The sequence below is a fragment of the Ochotona curzoniae genome, unplaced genomic scaffold (assembly GCF_017591425.1).
Source record: "Ochotona curzoniae isolate NIBS_2020 unplaced genomic scaffold, NIBS_Ocur_1.0 scaffold_3208, whole genome shotgun sequence".
Classification (NCBI taxonomy): Eukaryota; Metazoa; Chordata; class Mammalia; order Lagomorpha; family Ochotonidae; genus Ochotona; species Ochotona curzoniae.
In genome coordinates, this window is record NW_024467106.1 from 15,468,382 (window position 1) to 15,493,293 (window position 24,912).

Sequence of the window (24,912 nt, forward strand, 5' to 3'; positions counted from 1 at the left end):
CATTCTCTATGGATTCAGTTTTTGGGTCAGTATGTGCTAAATACCAGCTGGTTTGTGATGGGGAAAAGGAAAAGTCAGGCAGAGTTTCTTTCTAGGCCCCTCTAAAGACGAGATCTAAGATAAACTTAACTGGAGAGTGCTCTAATTCCCTCACAAGGCAGTCAGCAGAGACAGTTCCTCCAGGTTAGCTCTTAACGAGTGTAGTCGCTAATGTGAGCAGAAAACCAGAGTCAACACAGGTACTCCTCCAGCTCTCATTAAGGACATTGTTACACAGGCTTATAGAATCAGGTCAAAGTTTAAGGTCAGACTTGTCAACTCGAGGGTAGAATAAATTTCAAAAGGAGAGCATATTTTGTCCGGCAGAAGTCCCAGATGCAGCAGGGTGCAGTTTGGCACATGCTGTTTCTGACTTATATGTTCTTCAGGACATCAGAGTATTGCACCAGGCAGAGGCCTAGGTCTAGCATGGCGCAGGAAACAGGAGCGGATTTTTCACTCCTGGCACATGCTGTTCTAACCGAGACATCCCACAAGGCGTGGAAGGTCGAGCGACGTGAGTCAAGTGTGCTGACTTCACTCCCACCTTCCTCCCTTCTTCTGTGGTCTTCAGCAGCGCACACCTGGACACCACGGGCGAGCTATAGGAGTCCTGAGAGACGTCTCAGACTCAGGAGAGATAGAAACTGAGGGACGCTTCTAGTTTCTATCCTCATTTCAGTGCTCCCAGCACATGCTATTCTGACAAGTATGTCCAGGTGCAAAACCAGGATTTACTTGTACTGGCAGGAGTCCCAGAGTTAGCATGTCACAGGAATGGGGGGCTGAACGGAGATACCCCTTGGGGTGCCTCCGCAATTACAGGGATGCCACAGCCTGGCTGCCAGCTTTGAACTTTAGAGTGGAGAGAGTTAGTCTGGATGGGCCTCTTTGCATAACTATGCTGCTGTGCTGTGCTGGCTCCACCGCCACGTGGAGCACACAACTGGCTTTTACCTTGGTCCTTCCCTGTTCTGTCTTTTAGCTTTAATTGTTTCATTTTAGGCTTAATTGTTAGAGATCTAACAGGAGGTAGAAGTTCATTTTGTCTCTCCTTGGTCACTGATCTTGGGAACCAACGGGAATATTGCTAGTTAACAATGGGCCAGACCCCAGACTCCTGCACCCCCGGGGAGAACTTAAAACTCATTAACTCTTTGTAGCCTGAGAGATTCTTTCCCTTTGCAGTCTCCTCTGACCCCGACTACTAGTATTTCATTCTATGTGCCTTTTGCTTCATGGTGTATCTCACTGTTAATGCTGTGTTCATGTGCTAAATCAAAGTTTTTCTGTGTCATTGCAACTGGCTTCAGCGATGAGTTCTCAGTGTTTTTGCAATGTTTTCTGCTGCTTTTGTTGCTGTTTGGTCTTGAAGTTTAACCATCTACTGATTTATAGTGCCATCCTAGCTCTGATCAGATCTGGCCTACAGTGTTTACACCCAGAGTAGTGCTTGCTATAAGGAGGAGCAGATTCTGCGTGTGAGCTTGTATGTTCTATTAAAGTGAATGAATGTTTGCATAATTACAAAGATTCTTGATAAAGGTCCAAAAGTTACTAATGCATATACTGGTGGTTATGTTTTGGTCAAACTGTCTTTTAATTGTGCAGCTGTATCACGTTGTGGAATTATTTGTATTCTTGCATTGTCAATTATTTATGTTCTAATTTGCAAAAAGCATCGTCTGTGAGATTTTGTCTTACAGAAAGACAGACAGCAAGTTCTTAAAGGATGTATGGTATGATTGAACTATTGTGTACAACATCTTAATGTTCATCTTTGGTACAATGGAATTGAAATCTGATTCTTTGTCAAAGCAACATTTTTTTTACTCTCAAGTTATTTTCTTCTTATTGGTGACTAAATCTGCTAGCTAGCTCTAGTATAATAATGAAATATTAACATAACAGACTGCTATTGGTACAAATGTGAAAACATCACTAAAGTCTAATAATCTTATTGCATTATTGTTTATAGCTGTTATCCTAATGAACAAGGCCTAAACAGTTTAAAGTCCTACAGGTGGTTCCACAGTGTGCTGTGTAATGATATTTGTTATTATAATTCTGACAATGAATGCTTCATCTTCTAGTTCCAACAGATACTATTGCATCCATTGCAGATAGAACTAAAGCTAAGCAGTAAGCTACAGGTTCCAACTAAAAGCACCTTCAACTAGTGTTACTAAGAGCAAGATGTGGTAACTTTAAAACACTTAAAGAGATTTTTCAAAAGCTGTTACAAAAGTTTTGCTTTATAATGTATGTCATCTGGTATGCATATACATGTTCATGTGGCAAGCTATGTAGTCTATTTCAATTGACTATGGACAAATGTTCATAAATGAGAATTGCTAAGCTGAATCTTATTTTGATTTAAACAAATCTGAGTTTAAGAGCCACAGGGAAATCCCCCAGCTTCTTAAAATGCTTGAGGAATGACTTTGAGTATATTCCACTAGATTCTATGTAGAGAAGAATAGGTGATATAGATAACAGATTCTTAACTGCCCTGGACATTAGGATAGGACTTTAGACAAATGGGACCTGAACGTTCTCTGATATCCTCTTAAAGGGGTCACCATGGTCTTTTACCTCAGACCAGGAGGGGATCCCATGGCAAAGCAGGATGAGAGAGGTGTGTGCTCCTGGTTCCAGTGAGACCCCCGGAGGCCTCCCAAGTGCTCTTCATTGCAGAAGCAACGGACACTTCATCAGAAAGGCCACCCAGGGCCATGTCCCAACTGCCAAGGAGGTCATTGGAGATCTGACTGTCCTTGAAGGCCAAGTACTTCAGGTCAGTCATCTCCCATTGGATCTCCCACATGGGACGGAAGCAGCCCTGGAACCTGCACAGGCTCAAGGCCATCCACGGACTTCGGTGACACCTCGGAACAGCACTCAGGAGCCCCGGGTGGATCTCACAGTGGAAAGGAAAGTTTTAAGTTTTCGTCTGGACACTGCCTTCTCTGTCCTAGCTGGCTTGGGCTTCTTCCCTCTCTCAGGGTGACCATCAGGGTCTCTCAGGAGTCCCAAATTAGCTTAGGTGACAGACAGACTAATCTAGAAGCTCAAAAAAGAAGTTTTCCTAGGGAAAAGTTAGCTTGTAACTGCTCAGCCTGTATCGCTGACCAGGCTCCTGACAGGGCATGTTTGCCATCGCTCTTCAGTTTGTACTAGACATCACTAGGTAGAACACCCTCACCATTCTGAGGCAGGGTTCATGTCTTCCTCATTGACTAAATTATTGGGATCTCTCTGTTCATATATTTAAGACTCTTCTGTTCTCCAACTGTCAATGTATGGCTTGTTACAACTACAGGACTAGTTCATTGCCTTTGCCCTAATGTGTGGAGTTTTGTGAATTCTTACTAGAATGCCATAAGCTGCTGGGCTATTGTAACTCACAACTAGTTTAGTCTTTTGCCATCTATGCTATGATCCAGATAAGTCTTGCAATGAAATGTTTTCAGCGCTGTGCTTTATGTTCTAGGCTCAATGTCTTCTGACACTCTTAGGGTTTCCAGCAACTGGTAAAGTACAATTGTTATTTTAAAAATCCACCATTTGTATACAAAGCAACTGTAGTATTTTCAAAAGTCAAGTAAGTTTAAATCTTAATTCAGAATCATCAATGCTAGACGAAATTGTAACTCCATGGAAACTTAATGTTTACATGCCCTATACGGGTTCAAGTCCTAAAGCTACATGTTAACTTTCATTAGTTCTGTGCCTTCTAATGGACCTAGATAGCAATTTCATGTAGCTCAGAAAGTTTCATGTGTTCTATAATGTTCATTGAGTCTAATTGTCTCAAAACTTGAGCTTAAAAAGAACTATTTCAAACTGATAAATCTAGTTCATAGCCTTAAACACTGCTCAAGTCCAATGTTCAACAAAATGTTTCTCATATCTAAGTTCTAAAACTCAAGTATTTAAACTGATGCTTCCACCAAGCCCATTACATATTAGGTTGGGAGAGATTATAATTGTCTTTGTTTTGTCATCTAGACTTCAACAAGAAGGAACACCCAGAGTTCAAACAACCTGCCAGGCACCTCTGATGACTTCTGCCAGGCGTCTTTGATGACTTCTACGTTCCACTGGGGACCCTTAGACCGACCCCCAGAGGAATGCCCAACTGCTGCCTTTGAACTTCGTCCCATGTCAGCAGGAAGCAGTCAGAGCGGTCACCGTCCCATTTCCCCCTAACAGCAGTTAGGGTCACTTCTTCTGGGGGGCGGAATGAGAGAGGAGTTAGAGTGGGTAGTAGGCAGTTAGGGTATTCTGGGTCCCCGAGTAAAAGAGAATTTCCCCACCATGTCTTGGACTCACCAGGGCACGTCTCTTCCAGGACAGTGTGCATTAGCATATCAATTCCCCACCTGAAGTATCGGCCATTACCTTGGCTATTGTGGGAGGGCCTCAGGCTGATCTCTTTATCATTGAAAGGAGTAATACACATCTGCCTAAGGCCTGGAATGTCCTATGTCTGGTATCTCTGTGACCTTTTGTCCCAAGGCCAGGTACCTTGGAAATCAGGAATTTTCTTTGTTTATGGAGAAACATCTTTGAGGGAATCCTTTAAAAGGTGCATTCCCCACCATTAATACGGGTTTTTCTTCTTTGCCTCCTGCCACTATGGCAGAGGACTAGGGTTTTGCTTATTCTTCTCCTGCCACTATGGCAGAGGACTAGGGTTTTGCTTCTTGTCCTCCTGCCACTATGGCAGGAGGTAAGGGTCCTTTCTATCTCAAAGCCCCCTCCCGTCACTAGGACGGGAGTCTTCTCTTCTCAACTTTCCTAATAAATCTTGCGTTAAAACTAAACTGTGTCCGCATGAAAATTCTTCTTTCCTGCGAGACAAGAATTTGAGGTTGCTGCCATACTTGGAGTCAAAATTCCTGCAACAAAATCCTTATGAGGAAATAAGAACCCGCTTAGAGCAATGATCTTAGAAACATTGTTAGATAAGTTTGCCTTTTTGCTTGCTGTTCTTCACCTGGAATTCTCTTGCTCAATACAGAATCATAACCCTGACTCTCAACTTAAATCTCTAAACAAACTCACTACCCAACAGATGCCTCCTCTGGAAAAGAAGTGTGTGTGTGTGTGTGTGTGTGTGTGTGTGTGTGTGTGTGTGTGTGTGTTTCTCTCAGCATATTGCCCTACATTATAATTATCACCATCTGACATTGTACAGTTAAGTACTCCTTCTCTGAAATGCTTGGGAGCAGAACTCTCAGATGTTGAAAATTTTCAGATTTTGGAATATTTGCATACAGTTAAAGTGAAATATTGGGAAGGAGGCTAAATGTAGGTAATTTGTGTATGTTGCATACACAATTTTTACACACAACCTGGGGTAAATATACACAAAACTCTAATGTGTTTGCATCTTAACTGTGACCTGTAACATGAAATCAGGTGTGGACTTTTCCTATGGCATTCTATCAACGCACAAACAATTTTGGATTAGGATCTTACGATTTAGGCTTTTTGATTAAGAATGCTCAATCTGTACTTTATACAAGACTGTGATTACTGCTATTGTCTGCTTCTTCCACTAGGACCTGAACTCCATAAAAGGCACAGTTTTTGTTCGTATTATGTTCCTAATTCTCAGAGCAGTGCCCAAAGTCCTTGATAAATATTTATTGAAACAATAAGTGAACATATGAATGAATGAACTAGTAGCATCACATACAATATATATAATGTGAGTCCAGAATGCCGGTGTCAGATGTTTGAAAATCCTAATCTACGGAGTATTCAAGGTTAAAACGGGTGTTTTTTCGTGAGTGAAGCTCATGCTAGGAATGCCCTCCTTTCATTTCAGAATGTGGGCTTGGTTCCTGGATTCTTCCAATCTGGCATTCTTTCTAATGCATCATAGCCTAAATACTTCCATGGATGAAACTCCTGGCTCTAAATTTTAACCCAGCCCAGCCATACTTTATAGGAATTGGGGCAGTGAATCAGCAAATCCAAGATTTATCGCCCCTCCTTTCCCTTCAACCAAATAAACAATAATTCATAAAAATAAATGATTATTGAACAAATATAGATTCATTGCTGACATTGGATATTATTCATCTTTTGTGCCTAGAATGACAAACTGTCATTCTGTTTTAGATGCCCCCATTTATTAGGTTTCCCAACATTAGGAATTATAACTTTCCACATTCCAAAGCAAACATGACTCAATAAACAGTACAATAGTAGTATCCAATATCACATTTAATTCATGAGACTCAGAATAAATTATTATTCCTGGCCTAGTGAGCATTCTCTTTATTATCACTAGCTGCCACCATCATGGTTGTTACTTGTCCCATGCAATCTAAATTAAAATTTACCAATACTCAATTGTAGTAAATTATAAAAAAAATGAAATCATGCTGTGAACCAAACAGGTCTCAGAGGAGTGATGAATTATGCATTGCCACAACTGTTGGGACTCTTCATCTTGAGCTCGGATCACAGCAGAGCTCAGCAGAGACAAGAGTAAGAGCAAAACAAAGCGTATAATTTTCTGGAAGAAAAAACAATTCTCATCTCTGTGGCTTTAGTAACAGACCTGCTCAGTAAACTGTACTTGTAGTTGCTGTCTGTCTCGAAATACTAGCACATTCTTTCATTGCCTTAGTCAATATTGCTTTTGGAATAGAGATTATTGGCAGATTGGGAAAAAAACTACTAAAAAAGCTTAGAAATGAGTTTTCAGCTACATTAATCATTGCAATAGTTTCCTGTTTAAGTAAATCAAAGGAGGGAGCACGCACGCTGCTTCCTCTAAATGTCCATTCTCATGAGAGTTATCTGGTTCACCAAGGAAATGCAATCGAATGATAAAACAGTGACTGCAGTAAGGTTGTTAATATTAATACTGAACCACAAGGAACCCAGCTGATCTCATGACATTTCTGGGAAAATTATGATCAAATGTGTTCCTACTCTACAAAGAAACTCTATTTCTGGGAAGAAGTTCCAGCATACACGTTGCCCTTCAGTCCCTAGATGTTACTGTTTCTGGATATAATGCCAGGTCAGTCCCTGGTAGGTGATACCAGGGTCTGGAAAGAAGGGTGGAACCAGTGGCTTGCCAGACATGGTCTACTATAGTCTCATTGCTGCTGCAATAAGTAACCACAAATACAAACAAGTCTTAGTGATTTAAAACAATAGGAATTCATCATCATACTGCTGTGGATTTCAAACATCTGAAATGGATCTTCCAGCTCTAAGCTCAAGGCTACCCAGCTAAGTTTTTGGAGACTCCTGGGGGAACACCATTGCCTAGCCCCATCAATCCTTGAAACTAGTCCTCTGTCCGTTACACTCCCTCTCATAGCACCAAACTCATTTTATCCTTCTAGATTTTCTGTCTTTTTCTTCATTAACTGAGAATAAAGGACTTTCAAAATACTCAAGTAAGATATTTATATGTCATCAAGTATTAACTAGGACTCCATCTACATTAGGCCATGTCCATAAAATTACCTAAATCCCCATGCTGGAATTTTATTTAAGTAAATTCAAGCTACCAAAGTATAAAATGCGCATTGTTACTTTCAATCATCCTTTTTTTTTTTTGCTTCTTTTCTGTGAATTTACATTTTCTTAGTCCCTTCTTATTTTACCTCTGTCTACTCTACTGTCCAATCTGTTCTTTCTTTAAACACTTCAGTCCCTTTGCCCACCTGATCTTGAGCTCAACATATAGCGATCTATCTGATTCTACCCAGTTAGGAGTGAAATATATCTTGCAATCTTTAATGAATACTCAGATTCCTTTGCTTGGCACCTTCCAACACAGAAAAAGTCAGAAAGCATCCAAAGTAAATATTTAGCATCTTTGGCTGGTTCAATGTGCTGGAGTTCTCTTATGGACTTAAGAGTTAATGCTTTCTGGATATGGAAAAGGCAAGGAAAAAAGATGTTATATAGGAGAAATCACTAGACCCATACCCCATGATCAATATGCATTGTAATGATGTGTGTTAGGATTTATGAAAGATTGTTAGGAACATACCATGGAAAAGGCTTGTTATGAAATTTGGAGAAATTATCCAAAACCTCTCCTGGGAGAGTGAAAGTGAAGAAAGGATAGAAGAACAGAAAAGTTATCAGTTTTCACAGTGCATATGGCTAGCAGCTTGGATGCTAGTCGTAGTAATTGCCTTCTTAAAAGGCCAGAATAATGGGGCTAGCAGTGTGGCATAGAGGGCTAAGTTCAACCTGCAACACAAACATCTGCTATGGGCACTTGTTGATTTCCTGGCTTCTTCACTTTGGATCCAGCTCCCTGCAATGTCTCGGGAGGGCAGTGAAGGATGGCCCAAGACCTTGGACCTTTGTGTGCTCTTGGGAGACCCAGAGTTGGTTCCTGGCTTCAGCTCTACTCAGTTCTAGCTATTACACCAATTTGGGGAGTGAACATACAAATTCATTCTCTTTCTCTCCCTTTCTCACTTCTCAATTGTGTGTGTGTGTGTGCATAGAAATATATATGTTTATATAGATATAGATAGATATAGATATAGACATATACATAGATATAGACAGATAGATAGATATATAGATATATAGAGATACATGTAGAAAATGCCATAGTTAAATTTCCCTTTCATGTGAGATGGTATGAGAGGTTGTTAGGTATAAAATTTTGAAGAAAATGATTCTATAAACGATTCAAATGGAATCACAAATGCTCAGAAAAACAAGAGTACAAAATATTGATGAGGGGCGAATTTCAGCTCTTGGATTTTAGGTACAGAGGGGCTTTTGCTGAAAACATCAGCAAAGGTCAAGGGAACAGGATTTTGAAAAACCCTGGATGTGGCATAGGAAATGAAATGTCATACTGCATGTTACAAAGAAAAAATCTGAAAGGCTTAACAAAAAAAAACTACAGCCTAGATATATAAGTGAAGATAGCAGAGTAGTCAAGCCGCCAGGACAGGGTGGGTGGGAGCAAAGCTGCTGAAGAACACATAAAAGTGAATCTTGAGGTTGGCAGACTGAATCCCAGACCCATACACTCGTAGGCAATGAATCCATATAGAACTCCTATGTAGAAGGCAGACACCTCCTTGACAACCCCAGCGCTTGAAAGGATGAAAATATTCCAACAGATTGACTGGAAAATATGTCATCATAACACATGATCTAACTGTGAAAGTGTCTTTTTGGAACAAGTTCCAAATCCCTAGCCACTCGAGGCCTCTTTTTCTCATGAGGAAAGTGAAACAAGTAATGCAAACTTCTCTTCCACAGGTCAGGGATTTTTCAAGAGGTAGTGAAGAAAGTAGCTGATTCATCTAAGAACGTGAGAGTCTACACGCATGGCTCTGGTTCATGAAATCACTGCTTCTAAAACCGAAGCAAGATTTTGCCTAGACTTTGTTCTTCCACTGATAAGGTGAGCTCTCCTCACTGGAGATGCTGACATTGATGGTAGAAATGTGGCCTTCTTAAAAAAAAATTGTTAATTGCAATGATACAGTTTTTATGTCTTCTTTAGACATATGCATTCATTTCAAAAGGGAAAACAACCATATGTCATACCTTTGTCACAGCATGGAAATCAACCTCTAATCTTGAGAACAGGAAATTGAAGTTTAGGAGATATCGAAATACTTGCCAAAAGTCAAATGGCAATTTGGAGATGGGGACTTCTTAACTAATGTGATAAATGAGCTTCGAAAAAACCTGAATAAACATATAATTGGGAGTTCATACTTGTATGTGTTATTTCTCACTCAATGCATGAAAGTGGTGCAAATGCTAAATGTATCAAATATCAGGACAGGTGTTGTGACATAGCAAGCTAAGCCTCTGTCTATGGTGTCATCATCCACATGGGTTCAAGCCCTAGCTACTCTGTGTGGATTATTTTGTTGTTGTTGTTTTTAGATTAGCCAACTAAGCTGTTATGCCAGACCCTGCCCCACTTCTAATTCAGCTCCCTGCTAATGTGCTGGGAAAAGCCACAGAAAATGGCCCCATTCTTTGGTCTCTGAACTCAGGTTGAAGACCTAAAAGGAGCTCCTAGCTAATAGTTTTTGCCCAGTCTAATTATGGCCGTTGTAACCACTGGAGGAGTGAACCAGCAGATGAAAGACCTCTATCTTTGTTACTCTGCCTTTCAAATAATAAACAAATCTTTAAAAAATATATAGCAAGTATTACTGATATATCCAGTTAAAAGTCATAATATAATAAAACCTTTGTGGGAAAGTTGAGTATGATAATATTTTCAATTGCTTATGTCTATTTATGTTAACTGTTCAGGACTATTGACCCATTCCTGAAGCTATCTTTCCTGTAATAGTCTGAATCTTTTAAGTATCTTGCAATGCCTTCAGAATATTATTAACATCTTTATCACTGATAATGCTTATTTAGTAATAGTTTTCTTGGCAAGAATGCTCCTACATACTTTGTACCATGTCCTCATCCAATCCTCATGGTCATTTTAGGAGACTGGTGTTGTTATATAGAAGGGAAGGAAAATAAGAAGGGCTTTTTCCAGCACTAAAAAGCATGTATGTGGAACACTACACTAAATGTTCAAGGAATTAGGGGGGATTTTCTGGTTATGTGTGCCAAACCTTTACATGTTTCTCAACTACAAAACGTTCAGCTTCTGCTTGGATGCAGTGAGCAGTGGGGCCCCTTGCCACCAGACACAGTTCTTCTCATTTCTTGCATCTGTAACCACTCTTCCTGAAAAGAAACCCACACTTGATATACTTGTAATCCTTACTCATTAGGCCCAGCCGTGTCCTCTAGAGAGCTGCACAGTTTCAAAGTGTCATCCAGCTGAACGTTATTTAAATATAGACATGAAAAACTTCTTTATCTGATCCTTAATTTTCCTCAATTTTCGTTTGTGGGTTCTGATGACTGCATCTCTTATAATTTTATTGTTTGCTCTCAGAAATGTTTTCAATCATCAGCAATGCAATGCCTACCAGAAAACAAGCAAAAAAATAAAATACCGCAAACAAACCAAAAACACTCTTCAGTGGTCTCAGCATGACTAATCATTACCTTGCATGCACTGGAATTTCATATGGGTGGTAGTTCATGCCTGGATGCTCCATGTCCCACCAAGCTCCCTGCTTGTGGCCTGGAAAGCAATGGAGGATGGCCAAAGTCCTTGGAACTCTATACCTATGTGGGAGACCCGGAAGTAACTCTTGGTTCCTGGGCTTGGATCAGCTCAGATATGGCCATTGTGGCCCCTTGAGGAGTGGACCAGCAGATCATTCTGTAAATCTGCCTTTCCAATAACAATAAACAGCTTTTAAAAAAATCTCTAAAAGTAGGGCAATCCTACACAGAGTAAAATTAATATTGTGAGTTGAATTTTACTTATTTTACAGTTTCTTCTTGTCTGAAAATCAAAGAGACACAAGGCAAGTCAAAGAAAGACAGATTTCTTCCATCAACAAGTTCCCTCCCCAACAGAAACAGGCTTAAAACCACGAGTCCAGAACTCCAGTCAGGCACCCCTGAACATGAGCCATCATCTGCTCCTCACAGAGTGCCTGTAGCAGAAAGCTAACTCAGAAGTGGATGAGCCAGGCTACAGACCAGATCCTCTGATACAGAATATGACCAGCCCAAGGGATGAGCTAGTCTATGCTGATCACCTGCCAACAGCATAGATTTGTAGTGAGTCAGCCACTGATTAAGAGAACGAGAATAGAGACCTGATTTGAATTCTGTATTTTTCACTTTCCTAGCTAGGTTTCATACTCTTGATGAAATTTGGTATTCACTATTACCTGACATAATGATGAGTGACGCATTGTTCATTGTGAATAAAATATAATAATGTATGTAATATATAAAACATTATAATGTATAAAGAGCATCACATTATATCTGCATCTGAAAACTATTCAAATTGATTATTTTAAATTATTGATAAAAAAAAACATGGGAATTTGGCTTACTGATTAAGCTACTCACTGGAATGCTTATGTCCTGCCTGTATCTGACTTCCAATTCCAGCTTTCTCCTGATATTGGTCCCGGAAGACAGCAGGTGTTCAAATAACTAGCTTCCTGTCACCAAAGCAGAAAACTTACATTAAGTTCTAGAATATGCTGTCTTATTCCTCCCCCTATTCTCCTCCAATTCTCCTTCTCTTCCTTCTCCTTGTTTTCCTCAGGAGTTATTGCAGGCACCTGCAGACTGAACAGAGAGATGAGGGCATGCACTCTTGTTCTCTCTCGGGTTCTTCTTCATCGCTTCCTTTTAACTTCATTCTTTCAATATAAAAATAGTAATATGTAATATCATTTACAAAAAACTTCCATCTCCAGGAAAATGGAATAAGCTCACTTTTCTCCTAATAAGTGCAATCTAAACCTGTAGGAATTATACATAACACAAACAAAAGACCATAAAGTTGAAAACTGGAATGAAGATTAGAGAGAAACGTTGATATCTAGGGGGAAAAAAAAATAGTAGTGAGTTTCTGGTTTTAATTTTGACTCAAGGTTCATGTTTGGGAATTGAAAGGGACAGCTGCCTAGAAAAGCCAGTGGATAAAGAGAAAAATCTCCAACAACAAATTGCTCTTTCTAACAAAAAGAAGCAGGAAATGAAAAGGCATAATAATGCGTAAAAATTGCAAGCAATATACTGAAGCCAAACATCAAAGAAAATGATGTTCAATTCACAATCACATTAGTAAAAGCCATGTGAGGATAAGCCTGGCCTTCACATCTCACAGGCTGTCATCGGGGATCCAATACCAAAGACTAAAGGCCAAGTTTGGAGGAAGAATTCCAACTGCAATAGCCAGTATGAGCCTGTGTAGTTAAGAGACCATGTGAAATGTTTGGACTTCTGCCTCAACCTACCATAGCTCTCAGCATTAGGAGACTGCTATCGTGCAGTGAAAATGCAGGACTTCTAGGATTATCCAAACAGGTGTGAAGTCACCCCTACCGTGGTTTCAGTAGGGATCATGAAGGCAGCCAGGCCTCCACTTCTATAGGCACGTGATCCTTAGGATCCCTGGAGATCATCTAAGGAACTTCTACATCAATCTTTTAGTAATAAGACGTGCTTGCCTGTCCCCTTCCAGAGAAGCTCAGCTCTTATTTAAACAAGATCTAGAGTTTTACACTATCCCAACCAACTTGAATAGAAAACCACTCATTCTACCAAAAGTCACCATGATTTTATACCAAATGTAGAAAGCCAATCAGCAGATGTCAAAACAAAGATGATCTCAAGTATCAAAGTCTATGGATAACTCCCAACACTCAACAGTGAAAAAAAAGAAGAAAGAAAGAAAAGATCCAAGATGACTGACTAGTGAGAAGCTAGAATGACTTCAGCCACAGCAGGATACAAATAAAACAAAGTAAGGACCACATGTGCAGGGGACTGATGACAGAATTTTTTACTGGAGATGTGACAAGAGCAGAACAAAGACTTTGTGTGGTGCCAAGGAAAAAGGACAGACACACTGCTGAAGCCAGCCATGTGGTGCAGCCAGCTGCCAGATGGGAGCCACAACGTTCCCAAAACAAGGTAGAAAGTCGTGGCCACCTGCCCTGCCAGCAACAGCTTTAACTGAGGGAGTGTGCCACCATCATTCGCTCCCTCTCCCTACCCCTGCAGTGGGTTGGAACCAGTTAGCCGTGAAAAGTCACACTGCTGATTTCTGTTCTGCTGCTACCAGAAACAATCAGAGTCAGATCCAAGGCAACTACTGAGACAGAGAACATATCTCATGCATTCTACAGCTGTGGGCATACTGGGCATGAGCTCCAGAGCTTCAGTCACTCATTCTAGAAAATACAAGAGAGAGGGGAGGGACAATTCCCCTCAACCTCTCTGGGATAGCACCAACAGGAGTCCATGAAAATCTGAACAGAACCTACAGAAGTTCATTCCGTATCTCTTAGTTCGCATGCTTGTAGCCCTGGGCACAAACACAAGCAATGCCTTTGTGAAAACAGGCTGTTTCTTAGGACTGTTACTGTTGCTATTATAATCTTTGGAGTAATTTGCACTTACTCATGATATCTGGAGTGCTACCACTGTCGTCAACACCTGGCTCTCAGCTTGGAAGATCAGGGCAATAACCCCATTGTGCCCTGCAACAGCAGTACTGTAACAACTAGTATTACTTTCCTCAAACACATTGGAATCTATCTGTGGGCCTATGGAAGTACTTGCCTGCATTTCACCAGTCCATATCCTTGCCGCAAGAGGCAAAAATCTCTTGTAAGACTTACGGTCGTCACCTTGTAGAACCAGATCAGGATTCAATTTATATCTGTCATAGGCAGTTTGTAAAAAGTAACAGTGTGCTTGATAAAGCAGAGCAAGATAGTCTGTGTCTTGTATCTTGAGTTCACAGACTGCTGGTGCCAGAGACTAAAGTCAAACTTTGTGGACAATCATCCATGATTGGGCAAAAGTCTGAGACCAAGGTCAAAGCCAGTGGGCAAGGGTCCATAGGTGGACAACAGTCCAAGGCCACAGGACTGTGTGCTTGAAGATATCTTTGAGACAGTCATATACTGACTTCTGTATTTAGATCATGTTGTTACTTCCTAATCATTAACCATTGGATTGTTAACGTCAAAATATGGCATAACTCTCAACACTCATGCCACATCAATTCCTGTCATTTGAATTTCCCACCAGTTCAATAAAAGATTGTGGTTTCTAGATCAACTTTCTTCCTCAGAGAAAGGTTCTTTCCTCTGGCCACCCACCTTCGTAGTCTTTAACTTGTGTCTGTCTAATTTCTTATTTTCCCAATTGCACATCACACCATCTCCAACCCAGTTCATACTGAACTGGTCAGGGAAATAGCTGCCAGTCCTAACTATAACTGTTGCTGTTTGAAGCGCTGACTCAGTTGTATTTTCCCAGCAGGAACTGAGGAAAGGCCCATCTGCATCATAAAATTCTATTCGTGTCACACACCAGCATCATTCAGCCTCACCAGAGGGACAAGAAGGTGCCTCCCTTTGTCTCCCTCACTACGGAGAACAAGGCTGTTGTTATCACAATCTCCAGAGTAGCTCACATCAGTCCCTTGGTGGCTTAAAAGGACACACCCTAGGAATCCCATATTCACCTCAAAGAAGTTTCCATCGCTATGAATGGCCGCAGGTCAAACCATTGTGTCACTTACAATTGCAGCTTACATTGATTATAGAAACAAAAGAAATAACTCAGAGGTAGGTTCTTGCTTCACCTGGAACCTAAGCCAAAGCAACAGCCCCAGTGAACTCTTTTTTCCAATAAATCTCCGTACAAAGTAAGATAAACAGCGTGGGGCATGGGAGCCTATTGGCTAAAGTCTTTACCTTGCACGTATCAGGATCCCATATGGGTACCAAATTCATGTCCCTGTGGCCCTGCTTCCCATCCAGCTCCCTGCTTGTGGCTCTGTTGCGGCTACTTGGGGAGTGAATTGACAGACGGAAGATGTTTCTCTCTATCTCTCCTCTTCTGTGTATAGCTGATTTTCCAATAGAAATAAATAAATACATCTTAAAAAATAACTAGAACTTTAAGATAAATAGACATCAATGAAAGGACACAGGGAATGTGAAGAAACAAGGCAGCATGATACCACAGAAGGGACACACTAGTGTTCCAGAGTTGCATCCTGATGTGAAGGAAATCTGTAGAGTATTAAAAATAGAATTTAAAATAATGATTATGAGGAAACCCAGTGCACCTTTAGAAAATACAGATAGACAGCTTAAAGAAATCAAGTAATCGAGGCCAGTGCTGTGGTTCACAGGTTAACCCTCCACTTGCTGGTGCACGGCTCCCTTACCAGATGCCAATATGTGTCTCAGCTTCTCCACTTCCCATACAGATCTCTGCTCATAGCCTGGAAGAGCAGCAGAGGATGGCCCAGGCTTCTGTGCCCTTCCACCCACAGGGGAGACCTCGAAGTGGCTCTTGGCTCTGGCTCCAGATTGTATTAGCTTTAGCCGTTGTGGCCAGCAAATGGAAGATTTCTCCTCTCCTCTCTTTCTCTTTCTCACAAAGGATAGTGTATTTTGATAAAAAGGATTGATTTAATAAGAAGATACAAAATCAAATATCCACACTCAAAACACAAGACCACGCACCTTTATATTATTTTTAAAAAATATGTGTGGGAGATAGAGGGCCAAAAGGGAATGAGGAAGGAAAAATCCCTCTGTTAGAATTGCATCTTTTGAATGTATTGAATGTATCCTCTTCCTATTAAAATCACACTAACATGAAAATTGGGTTGTAGTAATGTTTATATATTTTCTGTGATGCTGAAAAATTATATATTAATAAATTCTTTTTAAAATGAAAGAAACAAATAAAAAAAGAAGGCAGGTATTTGACGGAGCAGTCAGTTAAGGTATGACTTGATGCATCCATCCTATATCAGGGATCTTGGGTTCTGGTATTTGTTCCCTGTTATTGCTTCCTGGTAACACACACCCTAGAAAGCGGCAGTTGATAGCCCAATCACGGGGGTCATTGCCACCCACGTGGGAGACCCGGGTGGTCTGCGCTCTTGATGTCCACCTGGTCAAAATACGACTATCTGGGGAGTCAACCAGCATATTTGTGCATATATTTGTTCTCTCTCTCCCTCCCTCCTCTCCCCTCTCTCCCTCTCTCTTATTTGGCATTAGGAACATGAACATTACTATCATAAATCTTCAAAACCGTGACAACACCACATGCTGGTTAGGGTGTAGACAAACTAAATCACTCACGGTTACTTTTAGGAATGCAAAATGAGTGCATAATAAAACAGCTTACAGTTTTTCCAAACTAAATGTTGAACTTCCGCATGAACTACCTAATGCACACGTAAGCATTTTACCAAGGGGGAGGAATTATAGTCATATAAAAACCTATTCACTCAGCTTTATTCATATATAGGAATATATTCATATTCATGAAAACCTGTCCATATTAACTCTATTTAAAATCACATAAGGCTGGGAGTAATGAAATTGACATTCAATAGGTGAATGATTAAATAAAGTATGGTACATTGATATAGAAGAGATTAGCAGCTGTTGAACTTAAGAATGTAGTACAGGAACCAGTGCAATAGCCTGGTGACAAGGCTCCTCGCCTTGTACATACCAGGATGCCATATAGCCACTGGTTCTAATCCCAGCATCTCCAATTCCCATCCAGTTCCCTGCTTGTGACCTATGAAAGCAGTTGAGGACGACCTAAAGCCTTGGAACCCTGCACACACGTGGGAGATCCGAAGGATGCCCCTGGCTTCTGCCTTTGGATCAGCTCAGCTCTGGCCGTTGCAGTCACTTGGGGAGTGAGTGGGCAGACAGAAGATCTTCCTCTCTGTCTCTGTTCCTCTGTGTCTTTGACTTTCCAATAAAAACAAGTAAGACTTAAAAAAAGCAGAAAGCAATATAGGAAGAAGAAAAGAAGATGTGAGTATAAAAGGGTGGCATTGAGGATCCTAATAATGATGAAAATGCCTGTGATTTTAAGATACTATAAATATCTTAATCATAACATCCTCTAATTTATAATCAGCACCTATATATGGCAACTATAATCATCACTAAGTAAAAGAGTTGTATTGATAAAAATATAGTGCAGTTCTCTGAAATTGTATAATTTTTATGCAATAAATGCTGTGTGCAAATTTGAACAGGCATTTGCCATTATTATTTCAAGGATATTTGTAACTTGCACATCAAAGAAGGAACTGTCACCAGATGCAAAAGTTAGGAAATACTAACTAATACTATCTTTTTTTTTTCAAAAATGCTCAAGCTTTGTCGTGCTTAGCTCTGCTGTGGATCTCTGATGGGTAGAAGGAACATAAATCTTTCCAATCCTTTGAATCTGAGAACTTAGTTCGTTTCCCCTCTGCATTTTCCCAAAAAGCACATGCTTAACAAGTCAGATAAAACATTTGTAAGGTCAGGTTGTTTTCATAATAAGCTGTGATTTCTTCAGGGTATTCTTCGCATTTTACACTAGCTTAGTGATGCAGGTGGGGAAATCTTAAGCAAAGATATCAGCATATCAATAGCCAAAAAAAGTGTACAACAGTACTATAATACAAGTCTTTAAAGTGAAATTTGAGGACATGAGTGTGTGTGGGGCTCGCAAAGGTGTATCCGCGAGGGTGTCCTAAGGACAAAACATATAGGAACTTGAAAGATGAACTTGGAATTTGAACTTTGTCCCAGAAACCCTACAATCTCCATGTAGGTCACTCTGCTCTTTGAAAAACGAAAACACTGGAGAGAATTATCTTTATGATTTATTTAAGCTGTGTCTGTCGAGACTTTGTGAATTCCAAAAACATGAGTAGAATTTTGACTCGAAAACTTGTCTTTGTTTTTAGTGGCTATAGAGTATATATGGAGGTGTAATTTTGAAGTATCTCCACAAATATTCACAAGGTTTTGACTTATGAACCAGTGAGCAAGAGGCCATTTTTCCAATTGTTGCTATCGTGCACAAGGAGCAAACCTACAATAGCAGAAATAAGCGAGAACCCAGGTTTTCTTTCTTTCAAAGGAATCGTCTTTCCATTCCCTATCCTGTCTTCGGAGAGGGTCTTTCAGCCTCAGAAAAAATCTGCAGTGTTGCCTTGCCCCTGATTAAACGCCCCCTGGCAATTCAGCATCAGTTCCTAAAGCTCTTCATCATACAGCTTCAGCTAGGAAAATTTAATCAACAGGGTCTATTTCCTACCTGTGTTTTGAGAACAAAAGAATGAGTCTGTCAGAAGGGAGGAAGGATGGGGCCTGGCAGAATGATGTGTGTGTGTGTGTGTGTGTGTGTGTGTGTGTGTGTGTGTGTGTGTGTGTGATTTCAGCATAAAGTAACCTGGTTTGAGTTGTAAAGCATAAAAGTAAGTGGCATTCAGCCATGGGTCTAAATTTATAATATCAACTTCAACTTGGAAAAAAAAATGTTGTTTTCCCATACAATTCAGTGGAGCATCGTGTTTGACAGCCAGACCCCATTACTGGAGTCCCCACAATGGAAATGTCAGGTCAGACATTATTTACAATCCCAAATTTATTTTTTGCTATGACCTCTCATGAGTCCACCAGTATTCCAAATGACAAGCTGTCAAACTAGACTCATTCATAAGCTGGCCCATCATAGGCAAACGTTTATATAGTAGTATCTGCAATATCAGCTTCTATTACAAGCCTTCTCAAACAAAAGTATGTTTCAAGAACTTAAAGTGTTTTCACATTATGATACTATGACTAAGATCAGTATAGTTATTACATGTTCAAAAAAGTAAACAGCAGTGATAGCAAACTGGTTTTTGTCATGCAGCTGGCAACAGATGATTATAAACCAGCCAGATTACACGCCACAAACGCACGTGCTTGCACAGACAATCCTCTGAGCATGTAACATCTGAAGCTATCTGGTGCTTTATTTTTATCCTCTGACCTCCTTAGACAGTGAAACACATGGCTACGTAGGACATAGCCTCACATGTCTTTATGAGAATATCAGGATTTGGTTTTCTTGAATGTTAGTCACTATTTTTTCTCTGCACTATTCTTAAATCCACTTAGCCCAGATAATTTCAATTAGCACACATATGGAAAAAAATCTTATGTAATTACAACAATCTAAATTAAAAACCTTCACTTCAGGCAAATAATATCATTAGGCGTGTTCGCTTAAATTCTTTAAGCTGTATTTTTCTTATATGCTGTATAAAAAATGTTTGTTTTTGGTGAATTCTTGTTTTTAAGGATTTATTTATTTTTATTGCAAAGTCAGATATGCAGAGAGGAGAAGAGACAGAAAGGAAAATCTTCCATCTGGTGATTCACTCCCCAAGTGGCCACAATAGTTGCAGCTGAACCGATCTGAAGCCAGGAGCCAGGAGCCTTTTCTGGGTCTCCCACATGGGTACAGGATCCCAAAGCCTTGGGCCATCCTCAATTGCTTTCCCAGGCCACAAGCAGGGAGCTGGATGGGAAGCAGGTCAGCCAGGATTAGAACCAATGACCATATGGGATCCTGACACATGCAAGGTAAAGATATTAGCCACTAGGCTACCGTGCCGGGCCCAGATTTGGTTAATTCTTAAGATGATGGGCTTTTATTAACAACAAATCATTTTTACAGATGATTTCAGAGGCTGTTCAATAGCCTCTGAATATTCAGTAAATACATAGTCCCTTCCCTCTATCCAAACTATCCACACAGAAGGTGTACCCTTTGATTCAGGGGCAAACCAATGTTTGGGACACCCAAATTCCATACTGCAGTGATTAGCTTTGATGCCTGGCTCTGGCTCCCGACTCCACCCTGAGCAAACCCTGGCAGGTTGTGGGTCATGATTCACTTGAGTCTGTCTCTGCAGTGCATGTGGGAGACTCTTGGGCTGGGCAGGCTAGAATGCTGGCTGGAGGTAACTGGGAGTGAGCCCAGAATGGATCATTTCCACCTCATCCCCAGGGATTGTTTATAGTAATCACCAGGTGCCCCCTTGGACCCTGCCTACCCCTGACATTAGAGATACCAGCGCCGCGTGTCATAGTGAGAGAGGAGTTAGTGGGTAGTAGGCAGTTAGGGTATTCTGGGTCCCTGAGTAAAAGAGAATTTCCCCACCATGTCTTGGAGTCACCAGGGCACGTCTCTTCCAAGGGACAGTGGTGCTATTAGCATATCAATTCCCCACCTGAAGTATCGGCCATTACCTCGGCTATTGTGGGTGGGCCTCAGGCCAATCTCTTTATCATTGAAAGGACAGCAGGAAGAAGTAATACACATCGCCTAAGGCCTGGAATGTCCTATGTCTGGTATCTCTGTGACCTTTTGTCCCAAGGCCAGGTACCTTGGAAATCAGGAATTTTCTTTGTTCATGGAGAAACATCTTTGAGGGAAACCTTTAAAAGGGGCATTCCCCACCATTGATACGGGTTTTTGGGTTTTTGCTTCTTCTCCTCCTGCCACTATGGCAGAGGACTAGGGTCCTTTTCCTCCTGCCACTATGGCAGGAGGTAAGGGTCTTTTCTATCTCAAAACCCCCTCCCGTCGCTAGGACGGGAGTCTTCTTTTCTCAGCCTTTCTAATAAATCCTGCTTTAAAACTAAACTGTGTCCGCATGAAAATTCTTCTTTCCTGCGAGACAAGAATTTGAGGTTGCTGCCATACTCGGAGTCAAAATTCCTGCAACAGTTTTGGTGCCGTGTGACTCGGATTCTACCAGCGAGACTTGAGTTCATCTCCAGCCAGCCTCCAGACATCCATCTCGTCGGACGGTGAGCAAAGCGGACTCTATCCTGTTTTTCGGAGACACTAGCTCTCCACAATTAGTAACTCTCGGAAAAAGAAACACCGGGTCCCTGTCAGCCAGTTAAATGCGGTTAGCGCGGCTGCCGGTCTTAAGACTCAGGGGCGAGGCTTGCTGAGTTTGGCTAAATTGATCCCCTGGAGCTGGGGTCCTTGGCTCCAGGAATGTCGGTTTTGTCCAGACTCAGTTTCTTTTCGCGGACTAAGCCCGTCGCGTGAGACTGGGAGAAGTCTTAGGGCGCCTCAGAAATTCTGGTCAGGGCCACTCCCTGATGCTTTTCGAAAGGCCTCTGGACTGTACCCCAGACTCCGACAGCCCGTCAGGGTGTCGGGCTGAAATCTGCACTCTTTCCTTCCTTCTGCGGGGACTCAGTCGTCACCACTGCGAGGCCACGAGCCCTGGGCTGTGTGCCTCAATTCCCAAATGGCCTCGGGCACTGATGAGTCCTCCGTTACCTTTCTGATATCTTCTCCAAAGGCTTTTTCTCACTAAGTCTCCTCATTCTCTATGGATTCAGTTTTTGGGTCAGTATGTGCTAAATACCAGCTGGTTTGTGATGGGGAAAATGAAAAGTCAGGCAGAGTTTCTTTCTAGGCCCCTCTAAAGACGAGATCTAAGATAAACTTAACTGGAAAGTGCTTAATTCCTTCACAAGGCAGTCAGCAGAGACAGTTCCTCCAGGTTAGCTTTAACGAGTGTGGTCGCTAATGTGAGCAGAAAGCCAGAGTCAACACACGTACTCCTCCAGCTCTAGTTAAGGACATTTATTACACAGGCCTATAGGATGCTATTAGGCAAAAGTTTGAGGTCAGGCTTGTCAGCTCGAGGTTAGAGCAAATTTCAAAAGGAGAGCATATTTTGTCCGGCAGAAGTCCCAGATGCAGCAGGGTGCAGTTTGGCACATGCTGTTTCTGACTTATATGTTCTTCAGGACATCAGAGTATTGCACCAGGCAGAGGCCTAGGTTTAGCATGGCGCAGGAAACAGGAGCGGATTGTTCACTCCTGGCACATGCTGTTCTAACCGAGACATCCCACAAGGCGTGGAAGGTCGAGCGACGTGAGTCAAGTGTGCTGACTTCACTCCCACCTTCCTCCCTTCTTCTGTGGTCTTCAGCAGCACACACCTGGACACCACGGGCGAGCTATAGGAGTCCTAAGAGACGTCTTAGACTCGGGAGAGATAGAAACTGAGGGACGCTTCTAGTTTCTATCCTCATTTCAGTGCTCCCAGCACATGCTATTCTGACAAGTATGTCCAGGTGCAAAACCAGGATTTACTTGTACTGGCAGGAGTCCCAGAGCTAGCATGTCACAGGAATGGGGGGCTGAACGGAGATACCCCTTGGGGTGCCTCCGCAATTACAGGGATGCCACAGCCTGGCTGCCAGCTTTGAGCTTTAGAGTGGAGAGAGTTAGTCTGGATGGGCCTCTTTGCATGGCTATGCTGCTGTGCTGTGCTGGCTCCACCGCCACGTGGAGCACACAACTGGCTTTTACCTTGGACCTTCCCTGTTCTGTTTTTTAGCTTTAATTGTTTCATTTTAGGCTTAATTGTTAGAGATCTAACAGGAGGTAGAAGTTCATTTTGTCTCTCCTTGGTCACTGATCTCGGGAACCAACGGGAATATTGCTAGTTAACAATGGGCCAGACCCCAGACTCCTGCACCCCCAGGGAGAACTTAAAATTCATTAACTCTTTATAGCCTGAGAGATTCCTTCCCTTTGCAGTTGCCTCTGACCCCGACAACTAGTATTTCATTCTATGTGCCTTTTGCTTCATAGTGTATCTCACTGTTAATGCTGTGTTCATGTGCTAAATCAAAGTTTTTCTGTGTCATTGCAACTGGCTTCAGCGATGAGTTCTCAGTGTTTTTGCAATGTTTTCTGCTGCTTTTGTTGCTATTTGGTCTTGAAGTTTAACCATCTACTGATTTATAGTGCCATCCTAGCTCTGACCAGATCTGGCCTACAGTGTTTACACCCAGAGTAGTGCTTGCTATAAGGAGGAGCAGATTCTGTGTGTGAGCTTGTATGTTCTAACTAAAGTTAAAGAATACTTGCATAATTACAAAGATTCTTGGTGAAGTTTCAAAAACTGCTGATGCATATACTGGTGGTTATGTTTATTGATCAAGTTGTCTTTTAATCGCGAAGCTGTATCACGTTGTGGAATTATTTGTATTCTTGCATTGTTGATTATTTATGTTCTAACTTGCAAAAAGCATCATTTGTGAGACTTTGTCTTACAGGAAGACAGCAAGTTCTTAAAGGATGTATGGTACAATTGAACATTGTGTACAACATCTTAATGTTCATCTTTGGGACAGTGGAATTGAAATCTGATTATTTGTCAAAGCAACTTTTTTTAACTTCAAGTTATTTTCATCTTATTGGTGACTAAATCTGCTAGCTAGCTCTAGTTCCAGTATAATGAACTATTAACCTAACAGACTGCTATTGGTACAAATGTGAAAACATCACTAAAGTCTAATAATCTTATTGCTTTATTGTTTACAGCTGTTATCCTAATGAACAAGGCCTAAACAGTACAAATGTGTGTATAAGTCCTACAGGTGGTTCCACAGTGTGCTGTATGAATAGATGTTTATATTTGTTATTATAATTCTGACAATGAATGCTTCATCTTCTAGTTCCAACAGATACTACTGCATCCATTGCAGATAGAACTAAAGCTAAGCAGTAAGCTACAGGTTCCAACCAAAAGCACCTTCAACCAGTGTTACTAAGAGCAAGATGTGGTAACTTTAAAACACTTAAAGAGATTTTTCAAAAGCTGTTACAAAAGTTTTACTTTATAATGTATGTTATCTGATATACGTGACAAGCTATGTAGTCTATTTCAATTGACTATGGACAAATGTTCATAAATGAGAATTGCTAATCTGAACCTTTTATTTTGATTTAAGCAAATCTGAGATTAAGAGCCACAGAGAAATCCCCCAGCTTCTTAAAATGCTTGAGGAATGACTTTGAGTATATTCCACTAGATTCTATGTAGAGAAGAATAGGTGATATATAGATAACAGATTCTTAACTGCCCTGGACATTAGGATAGAACATTTTAGAGACTTACAAATGGGACCTGAACGTTCTCTGATATCCTCTTAAAGGGGTCACCATGGTCTTTTACCTCAGACCAGGAGGGGATCCCATGGCAAAGCAGGATGAGAGAGGTGTGTGCTCCTGGTTCCAGTGAGACCCCCGGAGGCCTCCCAAGTGCTCTTCATTGCAGAAGCAATGGACACTTCGTCAGAAAGGACGCCCAGGGCCATGTCCCAACTGCCAAGGAGGTCATTGGAGATCTGACTGTCCTTGAAGGCCAAGTACTTCAGGTCAGTCATCTCCCATTGGATCTCCCACATGGGACGGAAGCAGCCCTGGAACCTGCACAGGCTCAAGGCCATCCACGGACTTTGGTGACACCTCGAAACAGCACCCAGGAGCCCCGGGTGGTTCTCACAGTGGAAGGGAAAATTTTAAGTTTCCATCTGGACACTGCCTTCTCTGTCCTAGCTAGCTTGGGCT

The 24,912-nt window shown here is 41.4% G+C and overlaps 1 long non-coding RNA gene across 1 annotated transcript; it reads left to right on the forward strand.

The window, feature by feature from the left end:
- Nucleotides 1–326: 326 nt before the first annotated feature.
- Nucleotides 327–22,285, forward strand: LOC121145014. The gene is made up of 4 exons (XR_005881934.1): nucleotides 327–390; nucleotides 13,650–13,652; nucleotides 17,752–17,758; nucleotides 22,259–22,285. It is a non-coding gene; the product is annotated as an uncharacterized LOC121145014 (long non-coding RNA).
- The last annotated feature ends 2,627 nt before the right edge of the window (nucleotides 22,286–24,912 follow it).